We start from the raw sequence: 19,933 nt of genomic DNA, 5'->3' as shown, positions 1-19,933 counted from the left end.
TAACAAGTTGTCTATCACAATAAAAAAAAAAGTGAGTAACAACTCTAGTGCCACTATGAACATCTAAATAAACAGATCCTAGTACTGGTACAACTGCCTGGGTGACTCCCGTTAACCTTGGTAAATTCCTCATTTTGGCAGGCTTCAAACCTAAGCTTTCCACAAAGGATTTCTTAACTATACTGGCACAGCTACCCGTATCAACTAAAGCTTCAATCATGTTATCATTAACCACCAGACTGATACTAGGAGCTCGTGCTGGACTCCCTAGTCCGTTTATACCTACTTTTCCTGGACATCCTACATGACCTCTCCTACTATTTTGTTGGAAACAATCAAAACAAACCCCCTTGGGAGGATCAAGAGGACAGTCAGACAGCTTATGGTCAGTCACACTGCAAAAGGCACAATATTTAATATTACTTTGTTTCTTCATGTTTACTTTCTCCAGTTTTTTATTTAACTCTTAAAGCTTCTTTCTTAAATTATCTAGCTCACTTCTTTTTGTATTTTACCTGTTAGAACACCCTGTTTACTGGGGCTGAAGACTGAGGATTCCCAGTGCCAGAAATTGGCAAGACTCTATTCCCATTACTACTATTCATTCCTTGAGCCCTATAATATTCTTCTTCGGCCCATGTCATGAAATTTTCCGACGGAATATGGTCTGCTAAGAAATCAACTAGTTTGGCTTGGGCCTGTGAATTCAATCCCTTATAAACCTTTGTCTTAAGGAATTTATCTGATGTTGGAATTAGATTATTGGGGAATTTAAAAGTTAATGCTGAGATTTTACACTATAATTTATTAAAAAAGGAACTAGGAGGTTCATCAAAATAGTAAGTCATGGCAGTAATCTCTTGCCATGCCTGTAACAGAGTGGCTGAGCCAACAAACTGCTTCATAATTTTCTTAATCTTATCCCAAAGTAGATTATTACCCTGTTTTACTAACGCTGCTGTTAAGAACATGGCTATATCCAGTTCAGCCCGGGCCATTGCCACTTCTATTCTCCTGTCATCTGAGCTAGTGCATGACTCTACTTGTCTAAAAAAAGTATTAAGTCTGTTGTCAGCAAGAACTCCCTTGAGTTCAGAAAGTTTGAGAAGGGCTACATCTTTCAGCTTTAACACTGGTACAGTCTAAGGAATTGCTACTGGAGTATTTATTGAATAAAAGTATTGATTGGTATTATTAAAGGGATAAGTAGGCTGTGGTCCAAGGAGAGGATTGGGTATTACAGTCTGTTGACCTTGCTGCAAAATGATTGGGTTTGACTGATGGGTATGAGGGTTTTGACAAGAGTTACCTGATGATGGATTAGGTATAGGTGTGGATGGTTGCATAGGAGGTTGTACTGCCACTGCAGGGTTAGGTGGTGTTGATGAGACATTTATGGGTATTAAGGGCACTGCACTTGTGATAGTAGTTGTGTTTTGTGGTGGATACTTAGTATTTGTACGAGGCGGTATTGGGGGTCTGTATTGTGGGGTTCGTGTTATGGTACTGAGGTTGTCACATAAAAATGGATTACTTGGAATGTGAGACGTATGCGGTGTAGACATTATGGATGGTTGAGTGTTATTATGTTTGGGTGTTAAGTGTTGTATTGTCCCCTGTATGTCAACCAACTTCCGGTCCAAGTCCTTGATTTGATTTGATAAATCTCCCACTTGAGACCAAACGTCCAGGTAGGATTGAGTGAAGCTCTTAACTTTCTGTAATGTTTGTTGTGTTTCTTGTTCTAATTGAATTAGATCAATATATGATTCATCATTACCAGTCGCCATTGTTACAATATTTCAAACACTTATATATAATCAAATAATAAAATGTAAACTACATTAAGAGACAATACCATACAATCCATCACTATAGAAATAATGAATATGCATGTAAAAATGTCATGACCTTAATCACATAAAAATCAACAATATTGTATAAAGAAATACATACAATACGACAAAACATATATAGGCATTGTGGGTATGGATCAATAGCACTGGACTACCGATCCAACACACCTGCCACCAAATGTCACGGGAGAATTTTTCCCCCACCAAAACATTATGATATGAGAATAATAATAATACTACTATACATATGCACTGTTGTCAGTCTTCTTGCCTGGAGACAGGGGTTGGAGAATGGTAGTGTGTCATAGTTGACACGGTGGGTATGAAGACTACTGACGTTTACACTGCCTGGGAATTAGGGTAGGCCTGTCCTACCTGCTATTACATGATATTCCTTGTGTGTGAGTCTTATTACTGATGAGACCAGGTGATGTCTTCCCAATGGGAGGCAATTGAAGTGCTAATTTCCATTTTTAGTGGTAAGGTACGATGGTATTGAAGAAAATCCCTGGTACTCAGTTCGTTTCTTTATTACTCATTACATCATGCCAAATTTCTCCCAGGCCTAGTCTCCTGGACTTGGTTAATTTACCTAGTCTTCAGAACTCCTGGACTAGATCCCTTGCAAGGGATAGATAATAATTTGTATTAATGCCAAAATGAAGGGTGGACCAGTTGACGTCCTTCTCACACCTTCGAGCATTTGTGATCCTTATATGTTTTTTTAGTGTTACCAAAATGCAGACGAAAGATTCAGGACAGCGCTCCCATACTCAAAGTGAAAGAAAAACAAAACAAGGGACTGGCCACACTGCCACGCACTCTACGTCCACAACAAAAACGAAAACATTTCACAGTTCCAATCACTCTTACCACAGTAGTGCAAAGATATTAGAGGAGAATGCTGAATCAATTCCTAAATACATCACTAATAATTAAAGGAATATTTTTCCCATTCCATTCTTTAGTAATGGCTTTTTCTTTTTTGCTTTTTACCAAGGCATACTACATGGAGCTTTAATGGTACCATAAGTTACTTATATTACTTTTCAATTTTGTATTCACGAGGTCAGGGAACATAATCTCGCGAACATTATAGGCATGATCCCAAGATCCCTGAAAAGGATCCCGGAAAAACTAGATGCTGAAGTAGCTCTACGACGACCATGGGTACCCACAGGGGGTGGCAAAGGCGGGTATTTGTCCCATGTAGAATTAGAAAAAAAAAATAATACATGAAAAATACAAAATGATAGGAAAAATTACATGGAAAATGAAAAATCAATAAAATACCACAAACACTTCTCACCTGTTTGTTCAGTTTTCTATTTTTCAAGGTTCTATTATTATCTTTCCAGGTTCAATTCTTCGTTTTTCCACGAAATCTAATGTTCTCCCTGTTTTGTGAAATTACCTTAAACGAAGTTATTCACTGTAATTCACGTACGTTAACTGTTAAATAAGTTTTCCGAAAAATAAAAACATCAAAATGTGCCACAGGAAATGATGTAGTTGAGCTACTCCATTAGGTAAAAAAAAGTACCACCATTGTGTAATGGGAAAATATTCCTTTAATTATTAGTGATTTATTTAGGAATTGATTCATCATCATCCTCTAATATCTTTACACTGTTTTTGTAAGTGATTGGAACTGTGAAATGTTTTCGTTTTTGTTGTGGACAAGTGCATGGCAGTGTAGCCAGCCCCTTGTTTTTTTTCTTGCGCTTTGACTATGGGAGTGCTGCCCTGAATCTTTCATCTGCATATTGGTAACACTAAAAGACACATGTAAGGATCACAAATGCTTTCATGTGAAAAGGACGTCAATCAGTCCACCTCTCATTCTGGCTATTTTACCAAATTGTTAATACAAATGATTATCTATCTAGTCCAGGAGTTCTGAAGACTAGGTAAATTAATCAAGTCCAGGAGACTAGGCCTGGGAGAAATTTGGCATGATGTACTGAAGGGGGTGGGAAGGGCTTCCCTGAAACGGGGCGGTATACCTATACTGCCCATAGACTAGTAGCTAAATAAACTGTTACAAATTTGTCATACCTAATTTCGGTATGCATATGACTTACTACCTGGAAAAGAATACTGTGGGTGCAAGACATTACTGACAACAAATAGGGTGGGGGTGGGAAGAAAGTGACATGTAAAAATAACCAAAAATGACAGATGTTAGTGTTTAATCGATAGTTTTCTGGGTTGCTAAGATGAATGGTGACACTTGATGCCTTTTAAGTCGAAGTGCAGTCCTGAAAAATACAATGATATATATATATATATATATATATATATATATATATATATATATATATATATATATATATATATATATATATATATATATATATATATAGTTTAATATATTATTTTCGAGGTCGCTGAGATTAATAATAACACTCCCATTGTAGTTCAAGTCCAAGTTCAGCCCTGGAAGAAATTGGGGGTGAAATATGAAATGTCAAAAAAGCGGGGCAATGTAATTTAAACAACTATCTTAATAGGAAGGGGAGAGTGAGAGAGACAAAGGGAGAGGAAGTGAGAGAGAGAGAGAATAGAGGGGAAGTTAGGGAGGAGAAAGGAGGAGAGGTAGAGGGGGTGTTAGGGAGAAGGACGATAAGAGAGGGGGAGAGAGAGTGAGTTTATCAGTTGTCATTGATTGTTTTCATGGGTAGCACTGGATTGGTCAGCTTGTATATCAGATAACATCGAAGACACTGCAAAAGCTTCCTTGAGAGTTATCAAATGCAATCCTTTCGTAGGCTAAGTTCCAAACTCTGTTGTACCTGATAGGGTGCCCATGTTGGCATAAGGTCAGCTTAACCAATAACAACATTTCGTAGGAGGCCTTAGATATCCTGAATTGGACGACTTGACCACTGAAACACCTCGAGTAGCCATTTGCATTTTAATTTTTGTTTAACTAAAGAATATAGTGTTTATTTGACAGAAGTAACAGAAGATAATAGTTAATTGAGAAAGAATTATAGGGGACCTTTATTCCTCACACCATTGGACTGTGGAACAGTGTCCCTGCTTACAGACGTTACAACAATTGGAACCTCAAAGTTGAAGTGAGGATGCAATGTATTTTTTTTTTTTTTTTTTACCATTTTTATCTATGTATTGATTAATTTGTTAATAATTGTACTTCTAATAAGTGAACTCTTCTTGATTTACTTCCTATTATTACCTTCTGTTACTTCTTTCAAATGAATATATAACATATTCTTCGGAATCTAAATCTTAAATTTCAGGTCAGTGGCCTCTGTGGGACTATTCCATACAAAAAGGGTCCATCTTCTGAATATAATTAATAATAATAATGAAGAGGAGTAGAAAACAATTTCTTACAGATTGTGGCTATATGAAAAAGAAAATAGATAAGGGAACGCATTACTTTCAAAAAAAAAAAAATGTATAGGTAGCTGGTTTATTGAGCAAAATTGTGTGATTATGTAATCATAAATAGGAATTATGATGTTAAATGTATTTTTTAATATAAATACAGAATTAAATGCAAACACTTTCTTAGTTATAGTGGTTTTCAACTTATAACTTCATTTATTATATAACGTTTTATTTGTAGCAAAAATAGTAAGTATAAAGTAAACGGAATTGAGTGGCAACTGCTGTGGGTAAATTCTCCTTTATCATTTCCTTAAGTTACATAAACTATTCTTGTAGGAAAGTCCGATACAGGTCTTTCTTTAAACGATTATTCAGGGAAGTATACTCAGGCGTTAATATGTAATTGGTTGGAAATGTGAAGCTCCATTTTCGGTGAAGGAACAGCTTATGAATGGAAATGAGACCGTCTACCCTATGACCTCATCATTATTGCTATTATGAAGCGGAAACCTACTCGTGAATGTGAAATATCTCTTTTTCTGTTAAGATACATTCTTATGAAAAATTGACAGAGACCATTCATTGATTGACCAAGTTTTAATTGCTAATATTAGAAAACAGAAGCCTACCAATACGAATACTTATACTCTATCTAAGAGATAAATGTTTTGCAGAAGAAGACATCCACACTTGAGAACATATTTTAGCAAAAATTACCAATCTGGGCCTTTCCCCGGAGACTGTGGAAGTGCGATGGGACTTTGGAGGAAAAGTGACTGAATTGGGTCTTTCTTAGGACTCAGACAGTGGATGCTGACACAGTTTATTGTAATATCCATCTGCAACTTGTTGAGGGAAGGGAAAATTAATGCCTACTTGCCACTTTCCATATGCGTGGAATGGAAATGATCATTTCTACTGGTATTTTTACATGTAAAAGGAAACTTAGTAATGTATATGAGATATCTCCCAGCAATAAGCATGTGCAAACGTTTGGCAAAACGCAGGATAATGAATGTATCATGTGTCACAACTCCAAAATACCATATGTTGAAAAGCGACATAGCTATTATGAGTGAATTTTTGCAGCCGGATGTAGCAACAAAATCAATATGGACATTGTCGTCAAGTATAAATTACAGTCAAAGATAACATGCTAAAATTTGAAACGACGTAAGATATGTCCTCATAGGTCCCAGCGCTTGGCTTTAGGCCTAAATTCTATGATCCAATTAAAATTCCTGCCTAGACTTACTCGCAATTCCCAGAGCCTAAGCTGGAAAATTATTCGGTGCCCTGTTTGCTGGGTAACTTTCCTTCTGATGCAATAAAAAAGGAATAAACAGGAATATTAAAAAAATCTGTCATTGAAACGAAGTCTATATTTTACTGCATTTATTTGACCATTTTTTGCACCCTTGGGTGTTAGGAAAGTTGGATTAGGCGGTTAAAGTCTGTCTTCACAATTGAGTGGTCGTTTTCTTTGGCGCCTCTACTTGTCATGGTAAACTATGACAGTTGACGAGTTCATGGCCCGCAGTCTTTATTCATTTGTAAGCTAATTGATCACATTATTTTTTTCCATTAACTGGCTTGACTTTCTAGCTTCCAAAGGATAGGATATGGTGCTCACTTGAAAGACGTAATTTTAAATACATATCGGAAAGCTCAGTTATTAACCCTCTTACGCCGATTGGACGTATTAAACGTCGAGTCAAAATGTCTCCCGTATGCCGATTGGACGTATCATACGTCGGCTCAAAAAAGTTTTTTTAAAAATTCGCGGAAAAATACTTATAGGCCTACCAGCCGAAAACTTTTGTATCACGCGCCTTGGGGGATGCTGGGAGTTCACGGATCAAGGCGTTGTTTTGTTTACAATCGCTACGCAGGCGCGCAAGCGCGAATTTCTTTCTTATCGCACTAAAAAGTATCAGTGACACATCTCGGAAATTATTTCGTCACTTTGACATAATTATTGCACCATTTTAAATTATCCTTTACATGAAGTATTATATATGAAAATGTGCGCAATTTCATGCACAATACAACTAAAAAATACTCATGATTGTAGCTTTTATCAATTTTGAAATATTTTCATATAAATAACGATAAGTGCAAAAATTTCAACCTTCGGTCAACTTTGACTCTACAGAAAATGGTCGAGAAACGCAATTGTAAGCTAAAATTCTTATATTATAGTAATATTCAATCATTTGCCTTCATTTTGCAACAAATTGGACGTCTCTAGCACAATATTTCGATTTATGGTGAATTTATGAAAAAACTTTTTCCTTACGTTCGTGCGATAACTCTTCCGATAAATTTTTTCGTGCGATTGTCCTAATGTTTGCACCCTTTTAAATTTGCCGTTACATAAAGTTTTATATATGGAAATGTGCGCAATTTCATGCACAATACAACAAAAAACAACCCATGGTTGTAGCTTTTATCAGTTTTTGAAATATTTCATATAAATAACGTTAAGTGCAAAAAGTTCAACTTTCGGTCAGCTTTGACTCTACCGAAATGGCGTCGGGAAAAAACGCAATTGTAAGCTAAAACTCTTATATTCTAGTAATATTCAATCATTTACCTTCATTTTGCAACGACTTGGAAGTCTCTAGCACAATATTTTGATTTATGGTGAATTTATGAAAAAAAAAAAAAAATTACGTTCGCGCGGTAACTCTTCCGAAAAAATCAGAATTTTTTTTGTGCGATTGTCGAAATGTTTGCACCATTTAAAATTAGCTGTTTCATAAAGTTATATATATGAAAATGTGCGCAATTTCATGTAGAATACAACTAAAAATGATTGAAGGTTGTAGCTTATCTCTTTTTTCGAAATATTTGCATATAAATCACGATAAATAGAAAAAAAACCACGTTCGGTCAAATTTGACTCTACCGAAATAGTTGAAAAACGCAATTGTAAGCTAAAACTCTTACGGCCTAGTAATATTCCGTCATGTTTCTTCATTTTGAAACAAATTTGAAGTCTCTAAAACAATATTGTGATTTATGGTGAATTTTTGAAAAATATATTTACCTTCACTCCGCGCGCCGATTCGCGGCCGCAAGTCTCCGAAATACGTACATGGCATTATCCTAATATTTGCTCCTTTTCATATTAGCCTTTTTATAGAGTTTCATATATCAAAATGTGCGCAAATTCATGAAGAATACAATAAAAAATAATTGAAGGTTGTAGCTTTTTCCATCTTCGAAATATGTGCATATGAAAAAAATATATATATTAAAATTTCGACATTCGGTCAAATTTAACTCGTCCGAAATGGTCGAAATCTGCAATTCTAATCTAAAACTCTTACAGTATCGTAATATTCAATCATTTGTCTTAATTTTGAAACAAATTGGAAGTCTCTAGAACATTATTTAGAATTACGGTGAATTTTTGAAAAAAAATATTTTTTTTGCGTCCGCGCGTTACGAATTCGTACATCATTTTGTGATAATATTTTTCCGGTGTTACTTTTATTGTTTTACAATGTATTATATATCAAAATGATCGCAATTTAGTGTACAATACAACGCAAAAAAAAAATAACTGGTTAGCTTTGACCGTTTTCTGCACAGCGTGATTTGAATACAATTATGTATGAATTTTTTTTTTTTCGCTACCATATATCGCATTATTTACATATGATAATGATATTATTTTTCATTTCTGATGGTTGCATTCTAAACTTCTGGCAATGACAAAAAAAGGAGCCAAAAATGAACTCTTAATCTTCAAAAGTACACGCGCTGTAATTTTTTGAAAAATTATTTTTCCACTTCCGCGCTCACTCCAAACCAGGCCCGGCATACGGGAGACGTTTTGATTTTTAGGGCTCCGGCTTAAGAGGGTTAATAGAAAAGAAAAAAATCGATCAGCAAAAGAGAGCGCAGCAAGAAAGACGGCAGGACAGTATGCACCGTTTACTTGGTCTTTGGTTTCTGTGCCATAGCTGTACTCCAGATATTTGATGATGAAACAATCATCCAGCAGTAGGACCAAATTTCTCATCATAACATCACAGATACCCAGTATTCTCAAATGGCGGTATCTTGTGCTTAGTTCTTTTTTTAATTTCTTTTGATAATCTTTTCTAGAGTGAAAACCTCTGTAAGGACAACGCTATTTCCCTACTTTCATTATATCCAATCATCAAGTCGCGTTGTTCTTACTTCCATCTGATAGAGCGTTCCGCGGCCTTTCCACCGATGTATAACACATGCAATTCCATTATTTGTACGTCTTAATATATCTAAATGTATGTCTGTAAAGAAAACACAAATCTACTGTCTCAGAGTCATTTCTGTTCGTAGTGCAAGACTGTACTACTTATCCGTCCACACCTGTCTATGTCAACCCAGTTTGTCTGTAAATAAATCATCAGTATCCCAGCTACCTGTCTTAATCTCTGGTCCTTACAACTGGTGACCTCCCGGAGTTGGTGAGTGACACAGTGGTTTAGGCCCAGCCTTTAACAGACTAATTACAGCCGCTCACCTTCAGAGAACCTTTAACGGACTCAATACGGCGCCACATTTTAGGTCTGAAAACTCCATTGCGAGGACGACACCAACGCCATTAACGGACTAATCACAGCACTGCTTCCCAGCGTGTTTTGGCGTTTATTTTTCGAGGACGGGTAGCTGGGTGCTGGTCAGCCAACACAAAATTCAGGCGGCGGTTCAGAAACATCCATCCGATGTCGCGGCCTCCTTTGCCTCGCTAAGGTCACACATTCACGTATCAACGCACGCACGCCCGCGCATGAGCAGAAATTGGTAGTTGGCAACAGCTTACGTCAGTAAACCGTAAATGTAACGTAAAACATACGTAAAATCGTAGACGTACGGTGACGGGTCGTCCGGGCTCTAAGCTCCGCCCACTAGGGCGCCGTAGCCCTCTCCAGTTTTGAAATGTTCAAAACAAGTCGTGGGTGATCACGCCAAATGTCACCTGACGTATCTCCAGGCATTGCATGTGGGACCCACGGTGACTACTGCAGGGTAAGCGCTAGGGTCACCTGCATTGTTCGCCGTCGTTATTTTCTTTCCGCCACGAAGGACATGGGCCTCCTAATTGCGCTGTAGCCTACGGGGAAACCGATTCGCACATTTATAACCCTGTATCGACATGGCAACGCTGCAGCGTGGTATAAAAGGTCAGGTCGGCACTCAATACAACAACAACCCTCAGGTCAGCTGTTGTTTCCGTCTCCCGAGACCAGCAGTTTCCTCCAAGTACTCTCCACAACGCCCTTCAAGATGCCGAACCTCCTAAAACGACCAAGGAAGGGACCATCAACGTCACATCTTGCAGGACCTTCTTTCGGCACGGAAAAGACTCCTACAGCCACTCCTACAACAACTCCTGCAGACATTCAGGACAGGGAAAATGTCAACTTCCACCTACAGGAGTTGGAGTTGGATGAGATTCTGACTGATGACACCGACACGGAAACTCTCCATGACAAGGGACAGAACGTTCCCTTGTCGAAGACATTTATTTCTTCTGAATAGCAGTCTTACAATAATGGTGTAACAAATAATGTAAATATCTGAGAGGAATTTTTATATACACCTAAAAAATATTATCTTGAATAGGTAGAATTCCTATTTATTTCCAAGAATGTTTGATAAGTTATTAGATGTTATTCTATATCGCTTAAATATAAATCGCCCATAGTCAACAGTTTTATATGTCTAAGTGTATGTCTGAATGGTAAAATCGAAGCAAGAAAATTCTAGTGCTAGTCTTATATAGTACTTATCCTATGTTCATTTATTTGTGATGTTACATTAATTACATATTATATATATTACAGATGGCTACTATCAAAAAGTTACCATAAAACTAAAATAAATAAATTTGTAGGAAAACAACGAAGAGACGAGCTGTTACAATGACTGTTTACGGAACGGCAAGCTCTGTTCACAGGCCCGCCCTTTTGTACCCTACGGCACCACAACGGTGGGTGTGGTCTTGACGTGAAGTTGACGTACATAGAACATTACAATATCGGCGTTAGTTTCAGGTAGATGTCCGACCTTGCTTTCTTTGTGCGTACATTTGCGGTGCAATTTACGGTGCTGGCTTTACGTCCGTTAGCCCGTGTCCTGTTTACCAGCTGTTCAAGGTCATTCACCGCGATGATGCCCACAATCCACATACGTGGGCATACGCCGTCGTGATACGTGAATGTGTGACCCCAGCATGATCACCCGCGGGACGCCAGATTTCTCGACCCGCCGAACCTGTGGGCCTCCTCGGTTCTTCCCCCAGCGCCATTGCCACACCCACGAGTCCCTTGCCTGCCGACGCCGCTGCTACACCCAGGGACATGCTTTACCCACCCGATGTCGTTGCCGCACATGTGGGCCTGCTCGGCCCCCCTAACGTCGCTGCCTGTGGGCCTCCCCTGCCTGCCGACACCGTTGCTACACCCAGGGACGTGCTTAATGCTGGGGTCACACATTCACGTATCACGACGGCGTATGCCCATGTATGTGGATCGTGGGCATCATCGCGGTGAATTGACCTTGAATAGCTGGTAAACAGGACACGGGCTAACGGACGTAAAGCCAGCACCGTAAATTGCACCGCAAATGTACGCACAAAGAAAGCAAGGTCGGACATCTACCTGAAACTAACGCCGATATTGTAATGTTCTATGTACGTCAACTTCACGTCAAGACCACACCCACCGTTGTGGTGCCGTAGGGTACAAAAGGGCGGGCCTGTGAACAGAGCTTGCCGTTCCGTAAACAGTCATTGTAACAGCTCGTCTCTTCGTTGTTTTCCTACAAATTTATTTATTTTAGTTTTATGGTAACTTTTTGATAGTAGCCATCTGTAATATATATAATATGTAATTAATGTAACATCACAAATAAATGAACATAGGATAAGTACTATATAAGACTAGCACTAGAATTTTCTTGCTCGATTTTACCATTCAGACATACACTTAGACATTATAAAACTGTTGACTATGGGCGATTTATATTTAAGCGATATAGAATAACATCTAATAACTTATCAAACATTCTTGGAAATAAATAGGAATTCTACCTATTCAAGATAATATTTTTTAGGTGTATATAAAAATTCCTCTCAGATATTTACATTATTTGTTACACCATTATTGTAAGACTGCTATTCAGAAGAAATAAATGTCTTCGACAAGGGAACGTTCTGTCCCTTGTCATGGAGAGTTTCCGTGTCGGTGTCATCAGTCAGAATCTCATCCAACTCCAACTCCTGTAGGTGGAAGTTGACATTTTCCCTGTCCTGAATGTCTGCAGGAGTTGTTGTAGGAGTGGCTGTAGGAGTCTTTTCCGTGCCGAAAGAAGGTCCTGCAAGATGTGACGTTGATGGTCCCTTCCTTGGTCGTTTTAGGAGGTTCGGCATCTTGAAGGACAATGTGGAGAGCTTGAAGGAAACTGCTGGTCTTGGGAGATGGAAACAACAGCTGACCTGAGGGCGCCGACCTGACCCTTTATACCACACTACAGTGTTGCCATGTCGTACAGGGTTGTAAATGTGTGAATCACTTTTGCCGTAGGCTACAGCGGAATTAGGAGGCCCGCGTGCTTCGCCACGGAAAGAAAACAACGACGGCGAACGATGCTGGTGACCCTAGCGCTTACCCCGCAGCAGTCACCGTGGCTCCCACGTGCATTGCCGGGAGCTAAGTCAGGTGACATTTGGCGTGACCACCCACGACTTGTTTTGAACATTTCAAAACTGGAGTGGGCTTCGGCGACCTAGTGGGCGGAGCTTATCGCCCAGACGACCCGTCACCGTACGTCTACGATTTTACATATGTTTTACTTTACATTTACGGTTTACTGACGTAAGCTGTTGCCAACTACCAATTTCCGCTCATGCGTGGGCGTGCGTGTGTTGATACGTGAATGTGTGACCTTAGCATTACCGACCTGAAGTCACTGCCGCACATGTGGGCCTGCTCAGCCCCCTGACGTCGCTGCCTGTGGGCCTCTTCAAACCCTCGACGCTGCCGTCACTCCTGGGGCTCGCTCGGTCGTCCTGACGTCGATGCCACACGTGTGGACCTGCTCACCTTTTCCGACACCGTCGCCTGTAGTCCTCCTCGGCCCACCGACACCGCTGCCATGCCTGTGGGCCTCCCCTGCATGCCGACACCGCTACCTGTGGGTTTCCTCGACCTGCTGATGCCGCTGCTCACCTGTGGTTCCGCTCTGCCTGCAGGACGCCACTGCCGCGCTGTGACTTTCTCAGCCCAACCTATGCCGCTGCTGCACCTAGGGGTCACCACGGCCCGTCCCACTCCACCACCACACAATGCAGCTCTCTCTCTCGCAGTCTTGGTCACCCCGGGATACAGTAGAAACCCCCAGGCAACGGCCAGGGGAGGCATCCTGTTAGCCAGCAAAACCGAAGGACTCTACACTCGATGACGCCCCACAACAAGTGTCACAAGGACACGGGGTCGCCCCCTGCCTCCAAGATTGTCATCCAATAATTACTCCATAATCATTGTCTTGGGGCGGAGTATTTGTAAGGACAATGCTTTTTCCCTATTTTCATTGTATCCAATCATCAAGTCGCGTTGTTCTTACTTCTATCCGATAGAGCGTTCCGTGGCCTTTCCGCCGATGTTATAACACATGCAATTCCATTATTTGCACGCCTTAATATATCTAAATGTATGTCTGTAAGAAAACACATATTTACTGTTTCTGTTCGCGGTGCGAGACTGTACTACTTATCCATCCACACCTGTCTATATCAACCCAGTTTGTCTGTAAATAAATCATCAGTATCCCAGCTACCTGTCTTAATCTCTGGTCCTCACACCTCTTTGTTGAAGGGACAACTTTTTAAAAAAATTTTTGGTAATCCAGCAGTAGGACCAAATTTCCCATCATAACATCACAGATACCCCAGTATTCTCAAATGGCGATATCTTGTGATTAGTTCTTTTGTTAATTTCTTTTGATAATTTTTCTAGAGTGAATACCTCTTTGTTGAAGGGACAACTTTTTTTTTTTAACCTTTTGATAATCTTTTGTAGAGTGAATACCTCTTTGTTGAAGGGACAATTTGATAGTTTTATATATGCACATCCTGAGGATTATATACTACATTTGTAATTGTAAAGAGTTTGGATTTTTCCCGTGATAATAAGTTTTTCACCAGCTTTTTTTTTTCACGTTGCATGGAACCAGTATGGTTATTCAGCAACGGGACCAACGGCTCTACGTGACTCCCGAACCACGTCGAGAGTGAACTTTTCACCTGTTGTCCTTGCCGGAGTGGGTCATATCGGGTAGACTTGATTCAAGTAAAAAAAAAAAAAGTCATTCTTACCCAATTTACCTCGTTTTATCACATGGCAGATATCATCAGAGGTGTGTTTTACTGCCACCTGTATATATAAACCACAGATTATCTCATCGGAGATATTATTTAGACCAACAATCAACATTTCTATTGTTGAAGAAGGAAGTTATGTCAAAATTACATCTTCAATAAATAGAGCAGATTTAAATCTACCTGGTTTTTTATTAGCATATTCCCTTTCAGATTCAGTTTTCTCAAAAAGTATGATATTTATTACTGAAATTCCCACTTCAGAATTATCACTTTATTTTCACTCAAGACTTAGTGACAAAGGCTTACTTGTTATAAGGATAATTTTCCGGTTTGATCATACATCTGAAAACATTTCAGGCCATACATCAAATCTAAAGTAGTTAAAACCACTGTTTAAATAAATAAATAAAAAACTTGGCACCGCCTCAGCAACCAAGAAAAGATGACAAACGTTCTACCAACGTAAATGAAAAAGTTGTCTATTTTTCCTCCAGTCGATGTTCATGCCTTGCCCTCTTAATTTTACAATACTTGCTCCCTTTCCCATAACTCATACAGAGTTCTCTGACCAACTTCATGAACCCAGCACGAAAAGTTGTGCTTCTCTGGCGCTGCCAAATACCCCATTACATGTACAGTCGGCCACAGATATAAGTAAACGCATTTCAGCCACAAGGGCTGGATGTGATCTGGTAACACTGGAACTGTGCCTCCCAGACGCACGATGAAACCCGCCCCTCCACACGTCTTCCCCCAACATTTTTCCCTCCATCCTTCAATCCAACCCTTTCAAGCACACGTTTATAACTTCTGCCCCCTCTCTCTAATTTCTCCTCTAAGGAAAATAATATAAATGAATCTATTCTGTAGGTTTATTTTCTCATCATGGAGGCTAGAAAACCCATCTGTTCAACTTTTGACGTAATAATATTATTACTTGCTGTTACCGACAGAAGAATGAACTCGGTTTTCGTGGCGCTCTCTTAATAATGGGATTTAGCTATCTACCAATAAAAACCTTATCTATCAAATAATTATAATTGTAATATCAACAGCCGCATTCCAAATTCTTATTATTACAAAGACAACTAGCATCAGATCGCGTAGGACCTTACGTAACTCAAATTAAGCATGAAGACATAAAGAAGGCGTAAGTAGAGGAGAGAAAGACCTCCATAGGCCTAGAAGACACTGAAGGAGGAGAAACAAAGACAGTTATAAGAGAGAGGACAATAGCAAGGAGGAGGCAGATGGGAAGGAGACAGTGTAATAGAGCTGAGAGTGTGGCTGGTGTCAGAAGGGGAGCCATTACCCTCTTAAGTATAATGGGGGCATAGGTCTTGACTTGTCGTAGGGGTTATTATGGGAGTCGATTCTTCCTTATGGTTGGACGTTTGTTTGGTCACAACCGACAATCATTGGATCAAATTCTCGTATTTTTGTGCATGATTTTAACTGCTCGGCATACGTCTACATTTATCGATGGCAAGCATGTACGTTTTTGTTTGTTTGTGTTCGTTCTGCAGGTGTGAATTCCAACGTTAAGAATATATATCATTTGACGTCCAAAGCTGATATTAGTAACATTTTAACGTATACGTAATTAAGGGACAAATATTACAGCATCATATTATTAAGGATACACAATAGATTGAAAAATCACCATTTATTATAAAATATGTATCAGATGGCAAGCATGTGCGTTTTTGTTTGTTTGTGTTCATCTTGCAGGTGTGAATTCCAACGTGCAGAAGATGGGAAGAGGAAGGTGATCTTCGCGATAGGCCAAGCAAGACCTGGGGCTCCAAGAAAAACTACTCCCGAAGATGACAGGAGAATGCTGAACGAAGTAACGCCAAATCCCTTCACAAATGCATGTGAAGTACGAGACAATCTTGAACTGCAAGTTTCCAGTGAAACGGTTCGACGTCGTCTCCACAGTGCTGGAGTGCACCACAGAGTTCCCTGCCGTTAAAGAGAAATTAGAGGATAAACCGCCTTCATTTTGCCCGGCAGTATGTCAACGAAGACTTTGGTTTCTGGGCAAGAGTTGTTTATTTTTTCTGATGAGAAAACATTTGCGTCGACCTCGCACGGACAGTTGCACTGTTGGCGACGCAATAATACAAAATACTCCAGTGAGCACATCTACGAACAAGCTTCAACACCGACCAATACTACCTTGAAATACTGGAAGACGTGATGGTCCGTCCCAACGGTTGTTCGAGCCATGGCATTTCCCTCCCCATACCCAGAGCGCATTCTGTTCATGCAAGTATGTAGTTTCATCTCGCAAATTGCAGTAGCCCAATAGGGAAAACTCTGTTGTAGTGCTGGTTTCATTAACTTGTTCTATTTATACAGAACTTGTTACAAAATGTAAAAATATATGAGTTGTTGCGAGTCAGAAGAGAACACGTGAGAACGAATCAGTTGTATGGTTTGTTGGTTCTTGAGGTATTCGCCATCTTCTAACCTCAAACTTCAAGGGCGATTTTTCCTTGTTTTAAGAAACTACTCACAACGTTTGTTTCCTTTTTGACTCGCAACGACTCAGCACTGAATGTTGTAACTACAGAATATCTGCCATTTATTTGGTATTAATCTAGTAGGCAATGGTAATGCTGATTATTATTATTATTATTATTATTATTATTATTATTATTATTATTATTATTATTATTATTATTAATATCATATATATATATATATATATATATATATATATATGTGTGTGTGTGTGTGTGTGTGTGTGTGTGTGTGTGAAGTAATAAAAGTCCACACTTTTGTAAAATGTATATTAAAAATACATAAAAGACGGGAGCTTTCGTCTACTTGATCAGTAGACCTCATCAGCCGTACTGATTTTTCCTTTTCAAAAAAATATACAAAAAAGTTACGAAGGACAGGCCAGGACTCCTGGAACCGCTCTCCAAGGGAATAACAAACGAACCAAAACAAACTATCTCAATTATGTTATTCCCCTCTCGTTCAAAATGTCTGGCCAAAAGACGAGCCGATCGCCGTGGTTGAACTACCTCTTCTGGAGACGGTTCCAGAGTCCTGGCTGTCCTTCGTAACTTTTTTGTATATTTTTTGAAAAGGAAAAATCAGTACGGCTGATGAGGTCGACTGATCAAGTAGACGAAAGCCCCGTCTTTTATGTATTTTTATTTTTATATAAATTTTACATAAGTGTGGACATTTATTACTTCAAGATATTCCAGTCACGTTATGGTGATATATATATATATAGTATATATATATATATATATATATATATATATAAAATATATATATATATATATATATATATATCTATATATTTTAATATTATATATATATATATATATATGATATGCAAGTATCACATGAGGTGTCATTTGTCGGAAGGGTGAGCTGGACAAAATCTTTAACGTAAGGTTCCATCTCCCAGTTCAAATCTCTCCTTTCTCCTGGTTTGAAAAGCTAAGCGAAATTCCACCTTCTTCCTCTCCACGATAGACTTGAACTTCACGTGGCTTATGGCTTCGAGCTCTTTGGGAGGAGTCGAAGGTGGAATATATCTCAGCTTTTCAAACCAGGAGAAAGGAGAGATCTAAACAGGGAGAAACAGGCAGAACCTTAAATTAAAGATTATATCCAGCTACACCCTTCACAATTTGACGCCTCTTGTAAAAAATTATTAATATATACTATATATGTGACGTTTGTTTTGCAGGACAACTGTCCCATTCACACAGCCAGGATAGTTAGGCGATGGTTTGAGGAGCAACGAGACATTGACCTGCTGGACTGGCCAAGTAAGTGGTGTGATAAGAATCCCTTGGAAAATTGCAGGGGGACCATCTCAACTCTTGGATCCCAGGCCAAGAGCGATCATCAAGGCAGCTCTCCAGCACATCATGTCCGAATGGGAGATATTCAGAAAAAAAAATCAACAAATCGTCTACAATCATGTAGCCTCCGTCCCCAGTAGACTACAAGATGTCATCGCCAACGATGGTGGATGGACTTAAATACTGATACATATTTTATAATAAATTAATAATATGGTACTGTAATATTTGTCCCTTAATTACGTATACGTTAAAATGTTACTAATATCAGGTTTGGACATCAAATATATATATATATATATCATATATATATATATATATATATATAATATATATATATATATATATATATATATATAATATATAAGGATAATAATACTCATTATTACTTGATACATTCTTAACGTTGGAATTCACACCTGCAGACGAACACAAACAAACAAAAACGCACATGCTTGCCATCGATAAATGTAGACGTATGCCGAGCAGTTAAAATCATGCACAAAAATACGAGAATTTGATCCAATGATTGTCGGTTGTGACCAAACAAACGTCCAACCATAAGGAAGAATCGACTCCCATAATAACCCCTATGACAAGTCAAGACCTATGCCCCCATTATACTTAAGAGGGTAATGGCGCCCCTTCTGACACCAGCCACACTGTTCTATTGCACTGTCTCCTTCCCGTCTGCCTCCTTCTTGCTATTGTCCTCTCTCTTATAACTGTCTCTTTTCGAGAAAATGGTTTTCTAAGGATTCAGTTTTTGAAAAAATGGTTTTCAAGGGATTCAGTTTTCGAAAAAATGGTTTTTCTAAGGATTCAGTTTTCGAAAAAATGGGTTTTCTAAGGATTCAGTTTTTGAAAAAATGGTTTTCAAGGGATTCAGTTTTTGAAAAAATGGTTTTTAAGGGATTTAGTTTTCAAAAAAAACAGTTTTCGAGGGATTCGGTTTTCGAGGGATTCAGTTTGCGAAAAAATGGTTTTTGAGGGATTCAGTTTTCGAAAGAAATAGTTTTCAAGCGATTCAGTTTTCAAAAATAAATAGTTTTCTGGGGATTCGATTTTAGAAAAAATGCTTTTCGAGGGATTCAGTTTTTGAAAAAATGGTTTTTGAGGGATTCAGTTTTTGAAATATATATAAATAGTTTTCAAGGGATTCAGTTTTCGAGAAAATTATTTTCGAGGGATTCAGTTTTCAAAAAATCAGTTTTCAAGGGATTCAGTTATCGAAAAAATAGTTTTCAAGGGATTCAGTTTTCGAAAAAATAGTTTTCCTGAGATTCAGTTTTCGAAAAAATAGTTTTCGAGTGATTCAGTTTTTGAGGAATTCAGTTTTTGGAAAAATAGTTTTCGAGGGATTCAGTTTTCGAAAAAATAGTTTTCGAGGGATTCAGTTTTCGAAAAAATAGTTTTCGAGGGATTCAGTTTTCGAAAAAATAGTTTTCGAGGGATTCAGTTTTCGAAAAAATAGTTTTCGAGGGATTCAGTTTTCGAAA

The sequence above is a fragment of the Macrobrachium nipponense genome, chromosome 23 (assembly GCF_015104395.2).
Source record: "Macrobrachium nipponense isolate FS-2020 chromosome 23, ASM1510439v2, whole genome shotgun sequence".
Lineage (NCBI taxonomy): Eukaryota > Metazoa > Arthropoda > Malacostraca > Decapoda > Palaemonidae > Macrobrachium > Macrobrachium nipponense.
This window is presented reverse-complemented; position numbering follows the sequence as displayed.